The sequence below is a fragment of the Schistocerca serialis genome, chromosome 1, assembly GCF_023864345.2.
Source record: "Schistocerca serialis cubense isolate TAMUIC-IGC-003099 chromosome 1, iqSchSeri2.2, whole genome shotgun sequence".
NCBI lineage: Eukaryota > Metazoa > Arthropoda > Insecta > Orthoptera > Acrididae > Schistocerca > Schistocerca serialis.
The window spans coordinates 532,107,058-532,126,395 of record NC_064638.1 but is presented as its reverse complement, the minus strand read 5'-3'; positions in this window follow the sequence as shown (position 1 = coordinate 532,126,395).

Here is a 19,338-nt window from a genome sequence, read left to right as displayed (position 1 = left end):
TTAAAAAGGCCTACGACTCAGTTGATCGTGAATCTCTTTTCCAAATTTTAAGGGAGCAAGGGCTAGATAATAAAACTCTAACACTGGTTAAGGAAACGTTAACTGGTACTTGCTCTAAAGTTAAATTCATGAGAGAAATTTCTGAACCATTTGAAACAAAGGCTGGTGTTAAACAGGGAGATGGACTCTCCCTATTACTGTTTAACTGTGTTTTGGAAAAGATGGGAACTGATGACCTCCGTTGTTATATCCCGTAGTGCTCAGAGCCGTTTGAAAAGGTGATTACAGAATGTCGAGAGCAAAAGTCGAGTCATAATATAGATCAATCAATCTAGTTAGCTATAAGTAATATTAGAATAAAATGCCTAGCCTTGACAGATGATCTGGCAATTTTAACTAGAGATATTACCGCAGATCAAAAACAAATTGAAATTCTTAAAGAAGCTGAGGAAACAGTAGGATTACAAATATCATTTGGAAAAACGGAATATATGGCATGCAACAAACAAGCACCAAAGTTTTTGAACACAAAATATGGAAAAATAAAAATGATTTCTCAGTTTCAATAATCATACACGAAAAACTGTCTGGAAGAAGTTGCAAACGAAGATCGCTGTCGAAAAATGACAACTGCATTCAGATTAACATAAAATATTTGTAACGAAATATCACTTTCTAAATTCAGTAACCTTAGCCATTACAGAACTGTAATCAAACTTAAAAGTCTTTATGGAGCAGTAACTTTAATTTTAAATAGAAAGAGGGATATAGAAGAAATTCAAAAAAAGAAAGCAAGATTATTAAGAAAGTATTAGGCCCCAAAATTACTGATGGAGAAACTTATAGACTGGGAACTAATGAAGAAATAGAAGAATACACATACATGTTGGCATGGGAAAACGAAGACTTAAATTTTATGGGCACGTTAAAAGATAGGCACCACTAGATTGACAAAACAAATATTAGAATTCTACGAAATCAGAAGTAAGGCCAAAACTGAGCCAATTAAATGGATCGCTGCGATTAAGCAGGATCTTAAAGTAACCGGTATAATTCAGGCAGATATTAATGACTGATAGAAAAACATTCAGGCAAGAGATATTTGCTTGGAAAGTTGGTCAGAGGGAAATTAGAAAACGGACTGTAACACACTGGCCTGATGAAAGAAAGACTTAGTTCTGAAAGAATGAAACAAATTTGGACACAAAGGAATGTCACCTATCAAAAGTCGTCCTATTGGGCCCATACGTGAATAAAAATAACAATAATAATAAATAAACAATGGAGGTCTTCCATCCCTACTGGTACACCAGCGCTCTAAACAGTTCTGATCCGATTCAGTATACACCATTGCTGAAGGAGTAGATGAAAACCTATTGTTCGCTCCCAGAGCATTTTAATTAACTCAGTACACTTCAAGTGAGTCTGCTTCTGCCACTGATCGTTCCAGGCATCTTACATGTAGACACGAATATCTCCAGGATGATTGGTGTGAGCCACGATGATTGCCTAGACCTCAGTCGCTAAGTTCCTGACAATGAAAATTCTGAATGAACTGGTAATTTTGAGTTGATTTTATTCTTGTTCACTTGTTCAGCGATGACTTTGATCATCTTATGTTTGACTGAAATTATTAGAAATGATAGCCAGTATGTGTGTGTGGAACGAATAGACCCTCATGAGGCGTATTGCTTGTTTGAGACGTCTCTCTACTTCACTGTGAGCACCTTTTAGCCATGTATAATAGCAGTACTCTGCGACGGTACGAATGAGCTAAAGTTCATGTTCTGAGGTCTGCTTCAACGGCACCCCCGACAGTTGCCACATTTCAGAGATGGGCGTTTTATGTCAAAGATCTGTCTAGGTTTTCCTGACACATGCATCCCTATGTACAAAAAAAGCTTATTCTTCTGCCCCCCACAGAACCTATTGTTCCACATTCCATCTATGCATACGTACACATAGCAAGTAATGGGAACACCTTTGGACGGACTTCGGGTTCCCTCTTGCTTTTAATGCCTGATTGTTTCCTCCTTCTTCATCCCTGTTTGGAATGCTGCTATACTGGAGTGTCTGATCTCTAAATGTGTCGTTAGGTTGGTGGTTCGCTTTTTCATTGCGAAGGTGGAAAGTTGATACAATAGTCTTTCGAGGACTCGTCCAGGCAGAGTTAAGTTTGAAGTATTATCAAACATCTTTAGTCTGATGGTTGTGTCGCTTAAGCTTCCCCAATTCTTTGATCTGGAGCGATCAAAGCAACATCAAAAAATGGTTCAAATGACTCTGAGCACTATGGGACTTAACATCTGAGGTCATCAGTCCCCTAGACTTAGAACTATTTATGCCTAACTAACCTGAGGACATCATACACATCCATGCCCGAAGCAGCAGCGTGGTTTCGGACTGAAGCGCCTAGAACCGCTTGGCCACAGCGGCTGGTGAAGCAATATCATCAACGTAAATAAATTCCCTGGAATTTGTTTCTGAAAATTAGTATGTATACTGAGCCGTGAGTGACTCGTGTTCGTGCCGTTTACTGCTCGACATCTTGTCTTTACGGTATTGCCCTCTCGTTTCTTATTCGATTTACTGGCGTCACTGAGTTTCTGGCTTGACTGGCCGTGAGTGACAGCAGCAGCGTTTATTAGTAAGAGCACTGTCGTACTATCTTTGAAGCGACCGCTAGTATTTCCGGGTCGTCTTGTGTCGGGAGTTGAGTCAGGATTGAGCACCAGTGGGGTCCGGACAGCGAGTACTCGCCCGACCGTTTCCGGGCCCCTTCAGTTTATCATCTTGTGGGACGTGGGCGGTTCCTAGCTTGTGCGGAGATGTCGGGTGGCCAGTGGCCAAGAGTTCCCTCTGCATGTTTGGCACCGAGCCAGTGTCTCTGGGTCGGCGTGCGTCCGAAGGGAGTCGGGAAGTAGCAACAGTGAGGTCCAGACAGACATGACTCGCCGAACCGTTGCCGACACCCATCGCTTAAGTGGGACGACCTTGGCTGATCGTTCGGTCGGTCGTCTTATCGGACGACGTGTATCTGGTCGCCGACCGTTTCTGGTTTCTCTGTGGGAGTTGACTTGTGATTCGTCCTTGTTGTTCCACAGCCACTGGTTTTAGTATTGTTCGAGTTGTTTGTGGAAGTGTTTTCGTGGAACCGTGTGTAGCTTGTGTAGTTGGACTGAGCAGTTATAATTAATGCTCTCTGTGTGTGTGGTAGTGAGTCGGCTGGGACAGAGCACGAAGCAAGTCTCCTTGATGCGAGGCGAGGCTGAAGCCGCTGGCGGTGTTCACGCGCTGTCAGATCGTGAGGCGCTACCTGCGAGAGCGACAAGTTCGTTGCCCACCGAACCTGGACGCTGAAATTCAGTGATCAGTTAATCTGTTACGAAACCTCAACTATTGTGACATCTCTTCGTTCATTTACGGGTTGTTGCCCCCTTGGCCATTCTGGCTAGCAGCGTTGTATGATGTGTTGGAGTCGGCGAAATCTTGCAGCCGTCTTCCTATGTTGTGACTAACTATTAAATTGACTGTTACTTATCAATGAAGTGCGCTAGCGGAATTATCTGCCCTGTGGTCGTTAACGCTCCAGTTACCTGCCATGGTCGTTAGCGTAGTTTTTTAGGCAGTGTGCCTTTTCCTCGTTGTGTTGTTGCTATCCAGCACGGCGTGTAGTTCGACAGCTTTTCAAGTTGTTTGGTTCATATTTGCGTAGAGTGGTTATTGTTCCCCTGGCTGTTTTTAGACGCCAATTTCTGGAGGCCTAGTGCTGTTCGTATTCTCGTCCTCGGCCGATATTCTCCATCGTCGTGCCGTTGGTCGGACGAAGGACATTGGTTAAATTGTTGGTCGGTCCTTGGGCCGTCCCTAGTTGGGGTTGCCATCCGATTACAAAACTTCAACTCTTGGCTGCCTGTTTCACGTCACCTTACGGTTGAGCTACCTTCCCAGGCCGACCCTTGGAACACTTCTGAGCACCACTTGTTTTGCTTGTTGTGTGGTTTGGGGCCTTCAGCCCAGAAAACATCTCAGCCGTATTGTTTCATTGTGATCTTATAGGCCAATGTGTAAATAAGTGGTTCCTGGAAAAAATAAGGTTGTGTGTTTGATTGTGGAACTCACAGTAAGTGTTTACGGCCCCGTCCACAACCTTAACCTTATCCTGTGCGCTCTCTGACTACCTTCAATCATATCCAAATTAAAAAGAAGTGGGATCAAAACAGAACCTTGTGGGATACCATCATTTATTTTATCAACTCTACTTTTAGAGTTCTGTGAAAACACATCACCAATTACAGTTGTTAGTTTCCGACACTGAATGACAGAATCTAACCACTCTATTACCTTGCACATGTCCCCTGGGTGCTGCTAGTCGAGGAATAGCTTTTAGGATGGAACCGAACTGTCTTAAAGGCCTTTCGGTCAGAGACTACAGAGGAAAGATACCTGAAGATGCTATCGGAGAGTAGAACTGTAGAGGAGTTGTCTTAAAGTGGTTCGATAACTTCTCTGTCAAGCACTGAAGTGTGAATCGCAGAGTACTCATGTAGGCGTAGATGTACATTTGTATTGCACAAGTCACTGCACGATGTGAGACGGAAGGTACATGAGGTAACAGAGTCATTTCTCTCCCATTTCTATAACGTTTGTGGATAATAAAAAAGATGAAATTTTGTTGGTACTCCTTTGAATATACTATATGTCTTATTAAATTTAGCCTCATTGCTATATACAGGTACGATGGAAGAAATATTAGTTTGAAGATTGACAGCAATTAGCTACTTTTTGTACAAGTTTCTTCATAAATACGTAGGCTTAAGAGGCAGGTGTCAGTCTCGTTAAAACCCTTCTGTGTACAATACATTATCATCTTACACAATACTTAAAATTCTAAAATAATTGGAACTCCTGCCGTGTCGCAGCACCGTTCGTCAGGGCAGGGATTTTACATTTCTTTATTGCCATTTCAGTTCCCCAGGAAGGGGAGGGCTGGAAGTGAATAAAACCGCTCTTCAGCCAAAGGTTACACTACAACAGCAAAGATGGCCTGAAATAGATTGAAACAGATGACAATAAAATTTTTTAAAAAAACACATCAATTGACAGTATTTATAATTTTGACAAACAAACGTAAAATCATTAAGATTTTTTTTAAAAGACGCAGTGGTGGACAATATTGATGATTTTTAAAACTTATTAGACGCTTATCTATTAGAACTAGGATTCAGTCACTGATGATCATGTGAATGATGTTATGGTGTAAGGCTGACTGCTGCTGATGCATGAAAATGAACATGGTTGTGATGGAGGCGGAATAATGAATAATACTACGGGTCTTCTGGAATCATTCGTAGTGATTAAAAGTCGGCGAGGTGGAGGAAGGGTGAGACATGAAAGTGGAAGGATGATACGAAGCGAGACGCTGTGACTCGGGTTTGAAGGAGGGGTATATCTCGGGTTGAATTTCATCGTCGAGGAGTGGAAGTTGGTTGAAATTCTGGTGGAAGCCTATGGATAAGCCGTGTAGATGCTTAGCTGGGAAGTGTAAGCTTCATTGCATTTATTGGGGTATCGTGCGACCACCGAAGTAACACTTTTTAGAATTTTATTGGCTGCTCAACGCTAAGACTGAGGGGAGGGATATGTGACAGACTATTTGTGGATTGCACGGCTTGCTGGCAATTCGTAAACCGTTACGAATCGGCGAGATGCTTGTAGTGGCTGTGATTTTTTGTTCTATTAGTTTGTTTATCCGGTTGCGGCAGTGTCCGGTGAGTGTCACAATTGGACCGTAGTTCAGCGACTACTGCCAGCCAGGACACCGGGATCTGTCCCCCCTGTTAATAATAATAATGTCGCGTGACTATGGCCTCCCGTTGCGTAGACCGTTCGCCGGGTGCAAATCTTTCGATTTGACGCCACTTCGGCGATTTGCGCGTCGATGAGGATGAAATGATGATGATCAGGACAACACAACACCCACTCCCTGAGCGGAGAAAATCTCCGACCCAGCCGGGAATCGAACCCGGGCCCTGAGGATTGACATTCTGCCGCGCTGACCACTTTTTTTTTTTAATTTCATTTCGTTCGTTTTCGTTCGTTGCATCTGAGCGGGGCGGACGTCGTAAGACACCCTTTTAAGTTCGTTGTTGATCTATTAACTCAGTTTTTTTTATTACAAATGGGAGTTAACCCTCTGACCGATCACACTGAACTACCGTGCCGGCAGCCACTCAGCTACTGGGGGCGGACTCCTCTCTGTTGATGTTGTCAGACTGCTTCAAAATTTCGGTTCCCTTCCTTACTCTGGGAGTGCGCATCCGCTGATGTATTGGTGCCTACAAATAACTTGCAATGCATCTCCTCCCTTTCGGCTAACATCGACCAGTGGTACTTCAATGCCACTAAAATTATAACAGGTATGACGTCGGTGATCTAAACTCTCTAAGAAATGCAACGTATTGAGACATCCACTACCCTGCTAATTAGTATATGCCCTGAGCAAGGCCGGTGCGACACGGCTGAAACGTCGATTATTTTTGTATTTAACTTTTTAAGTCAACTATAAGATGATGCAGCAATTAACCCAGAAGTATCTTAATGATAAATTTCTATATGCCAAAATTCTTTTAGGATTTTAACGTATCTTCAGTTGGTGGAATACATTTTACGTCGACTGAGCTTTGAAAGCAGCGGCAGAGGTTTATTATCCATCTTCAACTCCTTGTTTAGTGTTTCATTCACTGATGTACAGACAAACCACTGCATTTGCCATGCTGCCGCCTGATACTGAAGAGCGATCTCTCGGACCATTAAGATTGGTTTCCCGCAATGCGCATCGCCTTTGTTTGACAACAAGCACTCCCATACAGAGTAATGTACCAGAATGGTTTAAGCATTCGGGAAGAGTGAAGTTCAAGCCCTGTGTGGGCAGTTTCACTCACATTTTATTTGGTTTCTTCGAGAACAACACCGACAGTTTCGTTCCACATCGTTCTGGTCCTACCGATTTCATGCTCTGTCTCCAATAACAACGTCGTCAGGTGATATTAATTCTCGTCTTTAGGTTCTATCGACCTGAGACCGTGTTGGTAATCAGGCTATTCCACAAACGTCGTCGAGACTGAGTGCATGTGGGAGTGACGGAGCGTCTTCGAAAGGGGTAAGGGATAGGTGGTGTTTGAGAGATCTCTTTCACCACGAGATACGGGTAAGCTGGGCCTCTGCATCGACGTGGTGGAGCAGTGACAGACTAGCTGAGGGAGAGGGTGGGGGTGAGGGCAGCGCTCGCAATAAATCGCGGCCGTGTTCTGTCGCCCCGCGGAGAGATCCGTTCCTCCACTCCGTTCTCTGCCATTCATTACTGCCGACGAGGCCGGGCGGCGGCAACAGGGGGAGGAAACTACCCCTCCGCCCCCCACACATTGCAACCAGCAAGCTACCGGCCCCACAACATGCCACGCAGGCCCCGTCCGATCCTAGATAGCCCAGCGCGCGTCGCTAGTTTAACCTAGTTCCCAAACCACCGGCGCTCGCGCTGGCACACACACACACACACACACACAGCGACACGCAGCCGCACACACGTCGCCCCGCTAAACGCACTTCTTGGCTGATTTATGGCGCTCTAAACCAGCTACAGGTTTCTGATTTACGAGGCCAGTAAATCGCAACTTTGGGAGCGCCAAGCAGCCCCCACGGGCGGGCTTATGAGACCGCCTCGTACCGTTATGGCCCCAATGAACAGTCCCGCTATGCCGACCTAACGCCATCGCAAGTTTTCCCTTTTTTGTATTTCCACAAAGTTCTGATTTACGTCCGTCATTTCGGTAGCGAGTGAGTACATGTAAAACATTGGCGCCCTACTTCATTGTCAGTTTATGTCCCAAAGCGGACGCTTTATTCTGTCGTCGCGGGAGTAAAACGATTAGCAACGGGCGGAAATGGATAAAAAGCATTCTTTTAACATAAAATCCTTTACGACACGTTCACACACAGCGTGCATGTTTGTCTCTATTTCCGCTATCTTAACTAGTCCACTCTGCTGCATAATGTCTTCATCATGGAATTCACAGTCTTGGTTAAGTTTTATTCTTGCTAGCACAGATAACCGGTTTCCGCTTTACACCTGTGATAAGCTCTACAAGAGGAAATAAAAACAGAACTACCTAATAATTTGAGAAACATAAACATGAACATATTGGATGTAAATGGAAAGCCGGCCGCTGTGGCCGAGCGGTTCTAGGCGATTCAGACCGGAATCGCGCTGCTGCTACGGTCGCAGGCTCGAATCCTGCCTAGGGCACGGCTGTGTTTGATGTCCTTCGGTTCGTTAGGTTTAAGTAGTTCTAAGTCTAGGGGACTGATGACCTCAGATGTTAAGTCCCATAGTGCTTGGAGCCTCTTGAATTTTGGAAAAGGAAAAATTAAATGTTTATTGCCTTGCAAGGCAGTAATTAAAAGCCAGGCAGCATAATCAAATATGTTGTCAGGTGGTGAAATACGCGATATGTTGTATTAAACTTAATAATCTCAGATACAGGTATAGTACGGTAAGCCAAAATTTCACGAGTTTCAAAGGATTCCAAACCGGGTCTCCCTGCACTGTTACATGCAACGAAAGCAACAGTTATCCAGCCGTTACCCAAGCTGGAAGAAGAAGAAACTTTCATTACAGAAAAATTTAACCTCGCGCCACAAAACAAAGTTGGTCCATTGATAAGAACAAATTGCGCAGTTTTACCTACTCCCCTTACTTCGAGAAGCGATTCTTCTTGGTGTTGTAGCTCTCTGGGGCACTCTGGGATGCTCCCTGGGTGTTTCTCTGGGTGCTCAATAGATGGCTCTCACAGTAGAACTCGTGGCCTTGAGTGGGACTTAGCCGCTGAGCGAGGCAGCCGGGCAACACGGCCTCTAGTATTACTTAGGCCGTGTTGCACTATAATCAAGATTGCGCAACTTCCGGCGGCTGCTACTGAATGGGCCGCCTTATCAGTCCACATCCGCTGCGTGCGCCAGGACTGATGCTATATAAGGAGCACACTGTCCTGCCAGCGCATTCACTCTTGTGTGAGTGAATAGCCACTGAGGCACTGCTTCTTACAATGGTTCGTAAACGTTGTTATCGTCGACGCCAACGATTGCTTGTTTACAAAATTCTTGTAAATGTGGACGGCACCCTTGGTGCTTCGACATCTTCCGCGAAGGGGAAAAAGAACGAAGTAAGGGGAGTAGGTAAAACTGCTCAATTTGTTCTTATCAATGGACCTACTTTGTTTTGTGGTGCAAGGTTAAATTTTTCTTTAATCAAAGTTTCGTCTTCTTCCAGTTTGGGTAACGGATGGATAACAGTTGCTTTTGTTGCTTGTAACAATGCAGGGAGAGCCGGTTTGGAGTCCTTTGAAACTCGTGAAATATTGGCTTACCATACTATACCTGTATCTGAGATTATTATTTCTGGTGAGGGTTCCTACCTTATGCCACATGGGAGTTTATCACTGTCTTATCGTAGACGTTGTAAGATAAATTCGGATTGTAGTATTCACTTATGGGTGAAGGCTAGTGGTTCATCCTCTATGGAAGATTGTCGCATTGTGGGTGACTGTACTCTGTATAACCATTGAAAGCAGTCCTCAAAAAAGGCCCTTTTAAGGGCCATAATACTACACATTGATCTTGCCAAAAGCCAATAAGCGATTCTTCTTGGTGTTGTAGCTCTCTGGGGCACCCTGGGCAATTTGTTCTTATCAATGGACCAACTTTGTTTTGTGGCACGAGGTTAAATTTTTCTTTAATGAAAGTTTCTTCTTCTTCCAGCTTGGGTAACGGCTGGATAACTGTTGCTTTCGTTGCATGTAACAGTGGAGGGAGACCCGGTTTGGAATCCTTTGAAACTCGTGAAATTTTGGCTTACTGTACTATACCTGTATCTGAGATTATTATTTCTGGTGAGGGTTCCTACCTTATGCCTCATGGGAGTTTATCTCTGACTCGTCGTAGACGTCTTAAGATAAATTCGGATTGTAATATTCACTTATGGGTTAAGGCCAGTGGTTCATCCTCTTTGGAAGATTGTCGCATTGTGGGTGACACATCTACAAATGTGGACGGCACTTTAGGTGCTTCGACATCTTCCGCGAAGGGGAAAAAGAACGAAGTAAGGGGAGTAGGTAAAACTGCTCAATTTGTTCTTATTCATGGACCTACCTTGTTTTGTGGTGCAAGGTTAAATTTTTCTTTAATGAAAGTTTCGTCTTCTTCCAGTTTGGGTAACGGATGGATAACAGTTGCTTTTGTTGCTTGTAACAATGCAGGGAGAGCCGGTTTGGAGTCCTTTGAAACTCTTGAAATATTGGCTTACCGTACTATACCTGTATCTGAGATTATTATTTCTGGTGAGGGTTCCTACCTTATGCCACATGGGAGTTTATCACTGTCTTGTCGTAGACGTTGTAAGATAAATTCGGATTCTAGTATAAGATTCTAGATGTGGTTTACACATTGATCTTGACAAAACCGAGAAGCGATTCTTCTTGGTGTTGTAGCTCCCTGGGGCACTCTGGGATGCTCCCTGGATGTTTCGCTGGGTGCTCAATAGATGGCTCTCACAGTAGAACTCGTGACCTTGAGTGGGACTTAGCCGCTGAGCGAGGCAGCCGGTCAACGCGGCCTCTAGTATTACTTAGGCCGCGTTGCACTATAATCAAGATTGCGCAACTTCCGGCGGCTGTTTCTGAATGGGCCGCCTTATCAGTCCACATCCGCTGCGTGCGCCAGGACTGATGCTATATAAGGAGCACACTGTCCTGCCAGCGCATTCACTCTTGTTTGAGTGAATAGCCACTAAGGCACTGCTTCTTACAATGGTTCGTAAACGTTGTTATCGTCGTCGCCGACGATTGCTTGTTTACAAAACACTTGTAAATGTGGACGGCACTCTAGGTGCTTCTACATCATCCGCTAAGGGGAAAAAGTGTGGATGCCGCCGGATGTTGCGCAATGTTGATTATAGTGCAACGCGGCCTAAGTAAATACTAGAGGCCGCGTTGCCCGGCTGCCTCGCTCAGCGGCTAAGTCCCACTCAAGGTCACGAGTTCTACTGTGAGAGCCATCTATTGGGCACCCAGAGAAACAACCAGGGAGCATCCCAGAGTGCCCCAGAGAGCTACAACACCAAGAAGAATCGCTTCTCGGCTTTTGGCAAGATCAATGTGTAGTATTGTGGCCCTTAAAAGGGCCTTTTTTGAGGACTGCTTTCAATGGTTATACAGAGTACAGTCACCCACAATCCGACAATCTTCCAAAGAGGATGAACCACTGGGGAAAAGAACAAAGTAAGGGGAGTAGGTAAAACTGCTGAATTTGTTCTTATAAATGGACCTACTTTGTTTTGTGGCGCGAGGTTAAATTTTTCTTTAATGAAAGTTTCTTCTTCTTCCAGTCTGGGTAACGGATGGATAACAGTTGCTTTCGTTGCAGACGTTTACGAACCATTGTAAGAAGCAGTGCCTCAGTGGCTATTCACTTACACAAGAGTGAATGCGCTGGCAGGACAGTGTGCTCCTTATATAGCATCAGTCCTGGCGCACGCGGCGGATGTGGACTGATAAGAAGAAGAAACTTTCATTAAAGAAAAATTTAACCTCGCGCCACAAAACAAAGTTGGTCCATTGATAAGAACAAATTGAGCAGTTTTACCTACTCCCCTAACTTCGTTCTTTTTCCCCTTAGCGGAAGATGTAGAAGCACCTAGAGTGCCGTCCACATTTACAAGTGTTTTGTAAACAAGCAATCATCGGCGACGACGATATCAACGTTTACGATCCCATGTGGCATAAGGTAGGAACCCTCACCAGAAATAATGATCTCAGATACAGGTATAGTACGGTAAGCCAAAATTTCATGAGTTTCAAAGGATTCCAAACCGGGTCTCCCTGCACTGTTACATGCAACGAAAGCAACAGTTATCCAGCCGTTACCCAAGCTGGAAGAAGAAGAAACTTACACATACATTGATCTTGCCAAAAGCCGAGAAGAGATTCTTCTTGGTGTTGTAGCTCTCTGGGGCACCCTGGGATGCTCTCTGGGTAACTCTCTGGGTGCTCAATAGATGGCTCTCTCAGTAGAACGCATGACCTTGAGCGGGACTTAGTCGCTGAGCGAGGCAGCCGGTCAACGCGGCCTCTAGTATTACTTAGGCCGCGTTGCACTATAATCAAGATTGCACAACTTCCGGCGGCTGTTTCTGAATGGGCCGCCTTATCAGTCCACATCCACTGCGTGCGCCAGGACTGATGCTATATAAGGAGCACACTGTCCTGCCAGCGCATTCACTCTTGTTTGAGTGAATAGCCACTGAGGCACTGCTTCTTACAATGGATCGTAAACGTTGTTATCGTCGTCGCCGACGATTGCTTGTTTACAAAACACTTGTAAATGTGGACGGCACTCTAGGTGCTTCTACATCTTCCGCTAAGGGGAAAAAGAACGAAGTAAGGGGAGTAGGTAAAACTGCTCATTTTGTTCTTATCAATGGACCCACTTTGTTTTGTGGCGCGAGGTTAAATTTCTCTTTAATGAAAGTTTCTTCTTCATCCAGCTTGGGTAACGGCTGGATAACTGTTGCTTTCGTTGCATGTAACAGTGCAGGGAGACCCGGTTTGGAATCCTTTGAAACTCGTGAAATTTTGGCTTACCGTACTATACCTGTATCTGAGATTATTATTTCTGGTGAGGGTTCCTACCTTATGCCACATGGGAGTTTATCTCTGACTTGTCGTAGACGTCTTAAGATAAATTCGGATTGTAATATTCACTTATGGGTTAAGGCCAGTGGTTCATCCTCTTTGGAAGATTGTCGCATTGTGGGTGACTGCACCACAAAGCAAGGTAGGTCCATGAATAAGAACAAATTGAGCAGTTTTACCTACTCCCCTTACTTCGTTCTTTTTCCCCTTAGCGGAAGATGTAGAAGCACCTAGAGTGCCGTCCACATTTACAAGTGTTTTGTAAACAAGCAATCGTCGGCGACGACGATAACAACGTTTACGAACCATTGTAAGAAGCAGTGCCTCAGTGGCTATTCACTCAAACAAGAGTGAATGCGCTGGCAGGACAGTGTGCTCCTTATATAGCATCAGTCCTGGCGCACGCGGCGGATGTGGACTGATAAGAAGAAGAAACTTTCATTAAAGAAAAATTTAACCTCGCGCCACAAAACAAAGTTGGTCCATTGATAAGAACAAATTGAGCAGTTTTACCTACTCCCTTTACTTCGTTCTTTTTCCCCTTAGCGGAAGATGTAGAAGCACCTAGAGTGCCGTCCACATTTACAAGTGTTTTGTAAACAAGCAATCGTCGGCGACGACGATATCAACGTTTACGATCCCGTGTGGCATAAGGTAGGAACCCTCACCAGAAATAATGATCTCAGATACAGGTATAGTACGGTAAGCCAAAATTTCACGAGTTTCAAAGGATTCCAAACCGGGTCTCCCTGCACTGTTACATGCAACGAAAGCAACAGTTATCCAGCCGTTACCCAAGCTGGAAGAAGAGGAAACTTACACATACATTGATCTTGCCAAAAGCCGAGAAGAGATTCTTCTTGGTGCTGTAGCTCTCTGGGGCACCCTGGGATGCTCTCTGGGTAACTCTCTGGGTGCTCAATAGATGGCTCTCTCAGTAGAACGCATGACCTTGAGCGGGACTTAGTCGCTGAGCGAGGCAGCCGGTCAACGCGGCCTCTAGTATTACTTAGGCCGCGTTGCACTATAATCAAGATTGCACAACTTCCGTCGGCTGTTTCTGAATGGGCCGCCTTATCAGTCCACATCCACTGCGTGCGCCAGGACTGATGCTATATAAGGAGCACACTGTCCTGCCAGCGCATTCACTCTTGTTTGAGTGAATAGCCATTGAGGCACTGCTTCTTACAATGGATCGTAAACGTTGTTATCGTCGTCGCCGACGATTACTTGTTTACAAAACACTTGTAAATGTGGACGGCACTCTAGGTGCTTCTACATCTTCCGCTAAGGGGAAAAAGAATGATGTAAGGGGAGTAGGTAAAACTGCTCATTTTGTTCTTATCAATGGACCAACTTTGTTTTGTGGCGCGAGGTTAAATTTCTCTTTAATGAAAGTTTCTTCTTCATCCAGCTTGGGTAACGGCTGGATAACTGTTGCTTTCGTTGCATGTAACAGTGCAGGGAGACCCGGTTTGGAATCCTTTGAAACTCGTGAAATTTTGGCTTACCGTACTATACCTGTATCTGAGATTATTATTTCTGGTGAGGGTTCCTACCTTATGCCACATGGGAGTTTATCTCTGACTTGTCGTAGACGTCTTAAGATAAATTCTGATTGTAATATTCACTTATTGGTTAAGGCCAGTGGTTCATCCTCTTTGGAAGATTGTCGCATTGTGGGTGACTGCACCACAAAGCAAGGTAGGTCCATGAATAAGAACAAATTGAGCAGTTTTACCTACTCCCCTTACTTCGTTCTTTTTCCCCTTAGCGGAAGATGTAGAAGCACCTAGAGTGCCGTCCACATTTACAAGTGTTTTGTAAACAAGCAATCGTCGGCGACGACGATAACAACGTTTACGAACCAGTGTAAGAAGCAGTGCCTCAGTGGCTATTCACTCAAACAAGAGTGAATGCGCTGGCAGGACAGTGTCCTCCTTATATAGCATCAGTCCTGGCGCACGCGGCGGATGTGGACTGATAAGAAGAAGAAACTTTCATTAAAGAAAAATTTAACCTCGCACCACAAAACAAAGTTGGTCCATTGATAAGAACAAATTGAGCAGTTTTACCTACTCCACTTACTTCGTTCTTTTTCCCCTTAGCGGAAGATGTAGAAGCACCTAGAGTGCCGTCCACATTTACTAGTGTTTTGTAAACAAGCAATCGTCGGCGACGACGATATCAACGTTTACGATCCCGTGTGGCATAAGGTAGGAACCCTCACCAGAAATAATGATCTCAGATACAGGTATAGTATGGTAAGTCAAAATTTCACGAGTTTCAAAGGATTCCAAACCGGGTCTCCCTGCACTGTTACATGCAACGAAAGCAACAGTAATCCAGCCGTTGCCCAAGCTGGAAGAAGAAGAAACTTACACATACACTGATCTTGCCAAAAGCCGAGAAGAGATTCTTCTTGGTGTTGTAGCTCTCTGGGGCACCCTGGGATGCTCTCTGGGTAACTCTCTGGGTGCTCAATAGATGGCTCTCTCAGTAGAACGCATGACCTTGAGCGGGACTTAGTCGCTGAGCGAGGCAGCCGGTCAACGCGGCCTCTAGTATTACTTAGGCCGCGTTGCACTATAATCAAGATTGCGCAACTTCCGGCGGCTGTTTCTGAATGGGCCGCCTTATCAGTCCACATCCACTGCGTGCCCCAGGACTGATGCTATATAAGGAGCACACTGTCCTGCCAGCGCATTCACTCTTGTTTGAGTGAATAGCCACTGAGGCACTGCTTCTTACAATGGATCGTAAACGTTGTTATCGTCGTCGCCGACGATTGCTTGTTTACAAAACACTTGTAAATGTGGACGGCACTCTAGGTGCTTCTACATCTTCCGCTAAGGGGAAAAAGAACGAAGTAAGGGGAGTAGGTAAAACTGCTCATTTTGTTCTTATCAATGGACCAACTTTGTTTATTGGCGCGAGGTTAAATTTCTCTTTAATGAAAGTTTCTTCTTCATCCAGCTTGGGTAACGGCTGGATAACTGTTGCTTTCGTTGCATGTAACAGTGCAGGGAGACCCGGTTTGGAATCCTTTGAAACTCGTGAAATTTTGGCTTACCGTACTATACCTGTATCTGAGATTATTATTTCTGGTGAGGGTTCCTACCTTATGCCACATGGGAGTTTATCTCTGACTTGTCGTAGACGTCTTAAGATAAATTCGGATTGTAATATTCACTTACGGGTTAAGGCCAGTGGTTCATCCTCTTTGGAAGATTGTCGCATTGTGGGTGACTGCACCACAAAGCAAGGTAGGTCCATGAATAAGAACAAATTGAGCAGTTTTACCTACTCCCCTTACTTCGTTCTTTTTCCCCTTAGCGGAAGATGTAGAAGCACCTAGAGTGCCGTCCACATTTACAAGTGTTTTGTAAACAAGCAATCGTCGGCGACGACGATAACAACGTTTACGAACCATTGTAAGAAGTAGTGCCTCAGTGGCTATTCACTCAAACAAGAGTGAATGCGCTGGCAGGACAGTGTGCTCCTTATATAGCATCAGTCCTGGCGCACGCAGCGGATGTGGACTGATAAGGCGGCCCATTCAGAAACAGCCGCCGGAAGTTGCGCAATCTTGATTACAGTGCAACGCGGCCTAAGTAATACTAGAGGCCTCGTTGACCGGCTGCCTCGCTCAGCGGCTAAGTCCCACTCAAGGTCACGAGTTCTACTGTGAGAGCCATCTATTGAGCACCCAGGGAAACACCCAGGGAGCATCCCAGAGTGCCCCGGGGAGCTACAACACCAAGAAGAATCGCTTCTCGGCTTTTGGCAAGATCAATGTGTACATGTTGTTATCGTCGTCGCCGACGATTGCTTGTTTACAAAACACTTGTAAATGTGGACGGCACTCTATGTGCTTCTACATCTTCCGCGAAGGGGAAAAAGAACGAAGTAAGGGGAGTAGGTAAAACTGCTCAATTTGTTCTTATCAATGGACAAACTTTGTTTTGTGGCGCGAGGTTAAATTTTTCTTTAATGAAAGTTTCTTCTTCTTCCAGCTTGGGTAACGGCTGGTTAACTGTTGCTTTCGTTGCATGTAACAGTGCAGGGAGACCCGGTTTGGAATCCTTTGAAACTCGTGAAATTTTGGCTTACCGTACTATACCTGTATCTGAGATTATTATTTCTGGTGAGGGTTCCTACCTTATGCCACATGGGGGTTTATCTCTGACTTGTCGTAGACGTCTTAAGATAAATTCGGATTGTAATATTCACTTATGGGTTAAGGCCAGTGGTTCATCCTCTTTGGAAGATTGTCGCATTGTGGGTGACTGTACTCTGTATAACCATTGAAAGCAGTCCTCAAAAATGGATGGACCACTAGCCTTCACCCATAAGTGAATATTACAATCAGAATTTATCTTAACACGTCTACGACAAGACAAAGATAAACTCCCATGTGGCATAAGATAGGAACCCTCACCTGAAATAATAATCTCCGATACAGGTATAGTACGGTAAGCCAAAATTTCACGAGTTTCAAATGATTCCAAACCAGGTCTCCCTGCACTGTTACATGCAACGAAAGCAACTGTTATCCATCCGTTACCCAAACTGGAAGAAGAAGAAACTTTCATTAAAGAAAAATTTAACCTCACGCCACAAAACAAAGTTGGATGCTCTCACGTTGCTCTCTGGGTAACTCTCTGGGTGCTCAATAGATGGCTCTCTCAATAGAACGCATGACCTTGAGTGGGACTTAGTCGCTGAGCGAGGCAGCTGGTCAACGCGGCCTCTAGTATTACTTAGGCCGCGTTGCACTATAATCAAGATTGCGCAACTTCCAGCGGCTGTTTCTGAATGGGCCGCCTTATCAGTCCACATCCGCTGCGTGCGCCAGGACTGATGCTATATAAGGAGCACACTGTCCTGCCAGCGCATTCACTCTTGTTTGAGTGAATAGCCACTGAAGCACTGCTTCTTACAATGGTTCGTAAACGTTGTTATCGTCGTCGCCGACGATTGCTTGTTTACAAAACACTTGTAAATGTGGACGGCACTCTAGGTGCTTCTACATCTTCCGCTAAGGGGAAAAAGAACGAAGTAAGGGGAGTAGGTAAAACTGCTCAAATGCAATGTAGGCCGCGTTCCCCGGCTGCCTCGCTCAGCGGCTAAGTCCCACTCAAGGTCACGAGTTCTACTGTGAGAGCCATCTATTGTGCACCCAGGGAAACACCCAGGGAGCATCCCAGAGTGCCCCAGGGAGCTACAACACCAAGAAGAATCGCTTCTCGGCTTTTGGCAAGATCAATGTGTAGTATTATGGCCCTTAAAAGGGCCTTTTTTGAGGACTGCTTTCAATGGTTATACAGAGTACAGTCACCCACAATGCGACAATCTTCCAAAGAGGATGAACCACTAGCCTTCACCCATAAGTGAATAGTACAATCCGAATTTATCTTACAACGTCTACGACAAGACAGTGATAAACTCCCATGTTGAATAAGGTAGGAAGCCTCACCAGAAATAATAATCTCAGATACAGGTATAGTACGGTAAGCCAATATTTCACGAGTTTCAAACGACTCCAAACCGGCTCTCCGTGCATTGTTACAACCAACAAAAGCAACTGTTATCCATCCGTTACCCAAACTGGAAGAAGACGAAACTTTCATTAAAGAAAAATTTAACCTCGCGCCACAAAACAAAGTTGGCCCATTGATAAGAACAAATTGAGCAGTTTTACCTACTCCCCTTACTTCGTTCTTTTTCCCCTTAGCGGAAGATGTAGAAGCACCTAGAGTGCCGTCCACATTTACAAGTGTTTTGTAAACAAGCAATCGTCGGCGACGACGATAACAACGTTTACGTAAGATTCAGTGAATAGCCACTGAGGCACTGCTTCTTACAATGGTTCGTAAACGTTGTTATCGTCGTCGCCGACGATTGCTTGTTTACAAAACACTTGTAAATGTGGACGGCACTCTAGGTGCTTCTACATCTTCCGCTAAGGGGAAAAAGAACGAAGTAAGGGGAGTAGGTAAAACTGCTCAATTTGTTCTTATCAATGGACCAACTTTGTTTTGTGGCGCGAGGATAAATTTTTCTTTAATGAAAGTTTCTTCTTCTTCCAGCTTGGGTAACGGCTGGATAACTGTTGCTTTCGTTGCATGTAACAGTTCAGGGAGACCCGGTTTGGAATCCTTTGAAACTCGTGAAATTTTGGCTTACCGTACTATACCTGTATCTGAGATTATTATTTCTGGTGAGGGTTCCTACCTTATGCCACATGGGAGTTTATCTCTGACTTGTCGTGGACGTCTTAAGATAAATTCGGATTGTAATATTCACTTATGGGTTAAGGCCAGTGGTTCATCCTCTTTGGAAGATTGTCGCATTGTGGGTGACTGTACTCTGTATAACCATTGAAAGCAGTCCTCAAAAATGGATGGACCACTAGCCTTCACCCATAAGTGAATATTACAATCAGAATTTATCTTAACACATCTACGACAAGACAAAGATAAACTCCCATGTGGCATAAGATAGGAACCCTCACCTGAAATAATAATCTCCGATACAGGTATAGTACGGTAAGCCAAAATTTCACGAGTTTCAAATCATTCCAACCCAG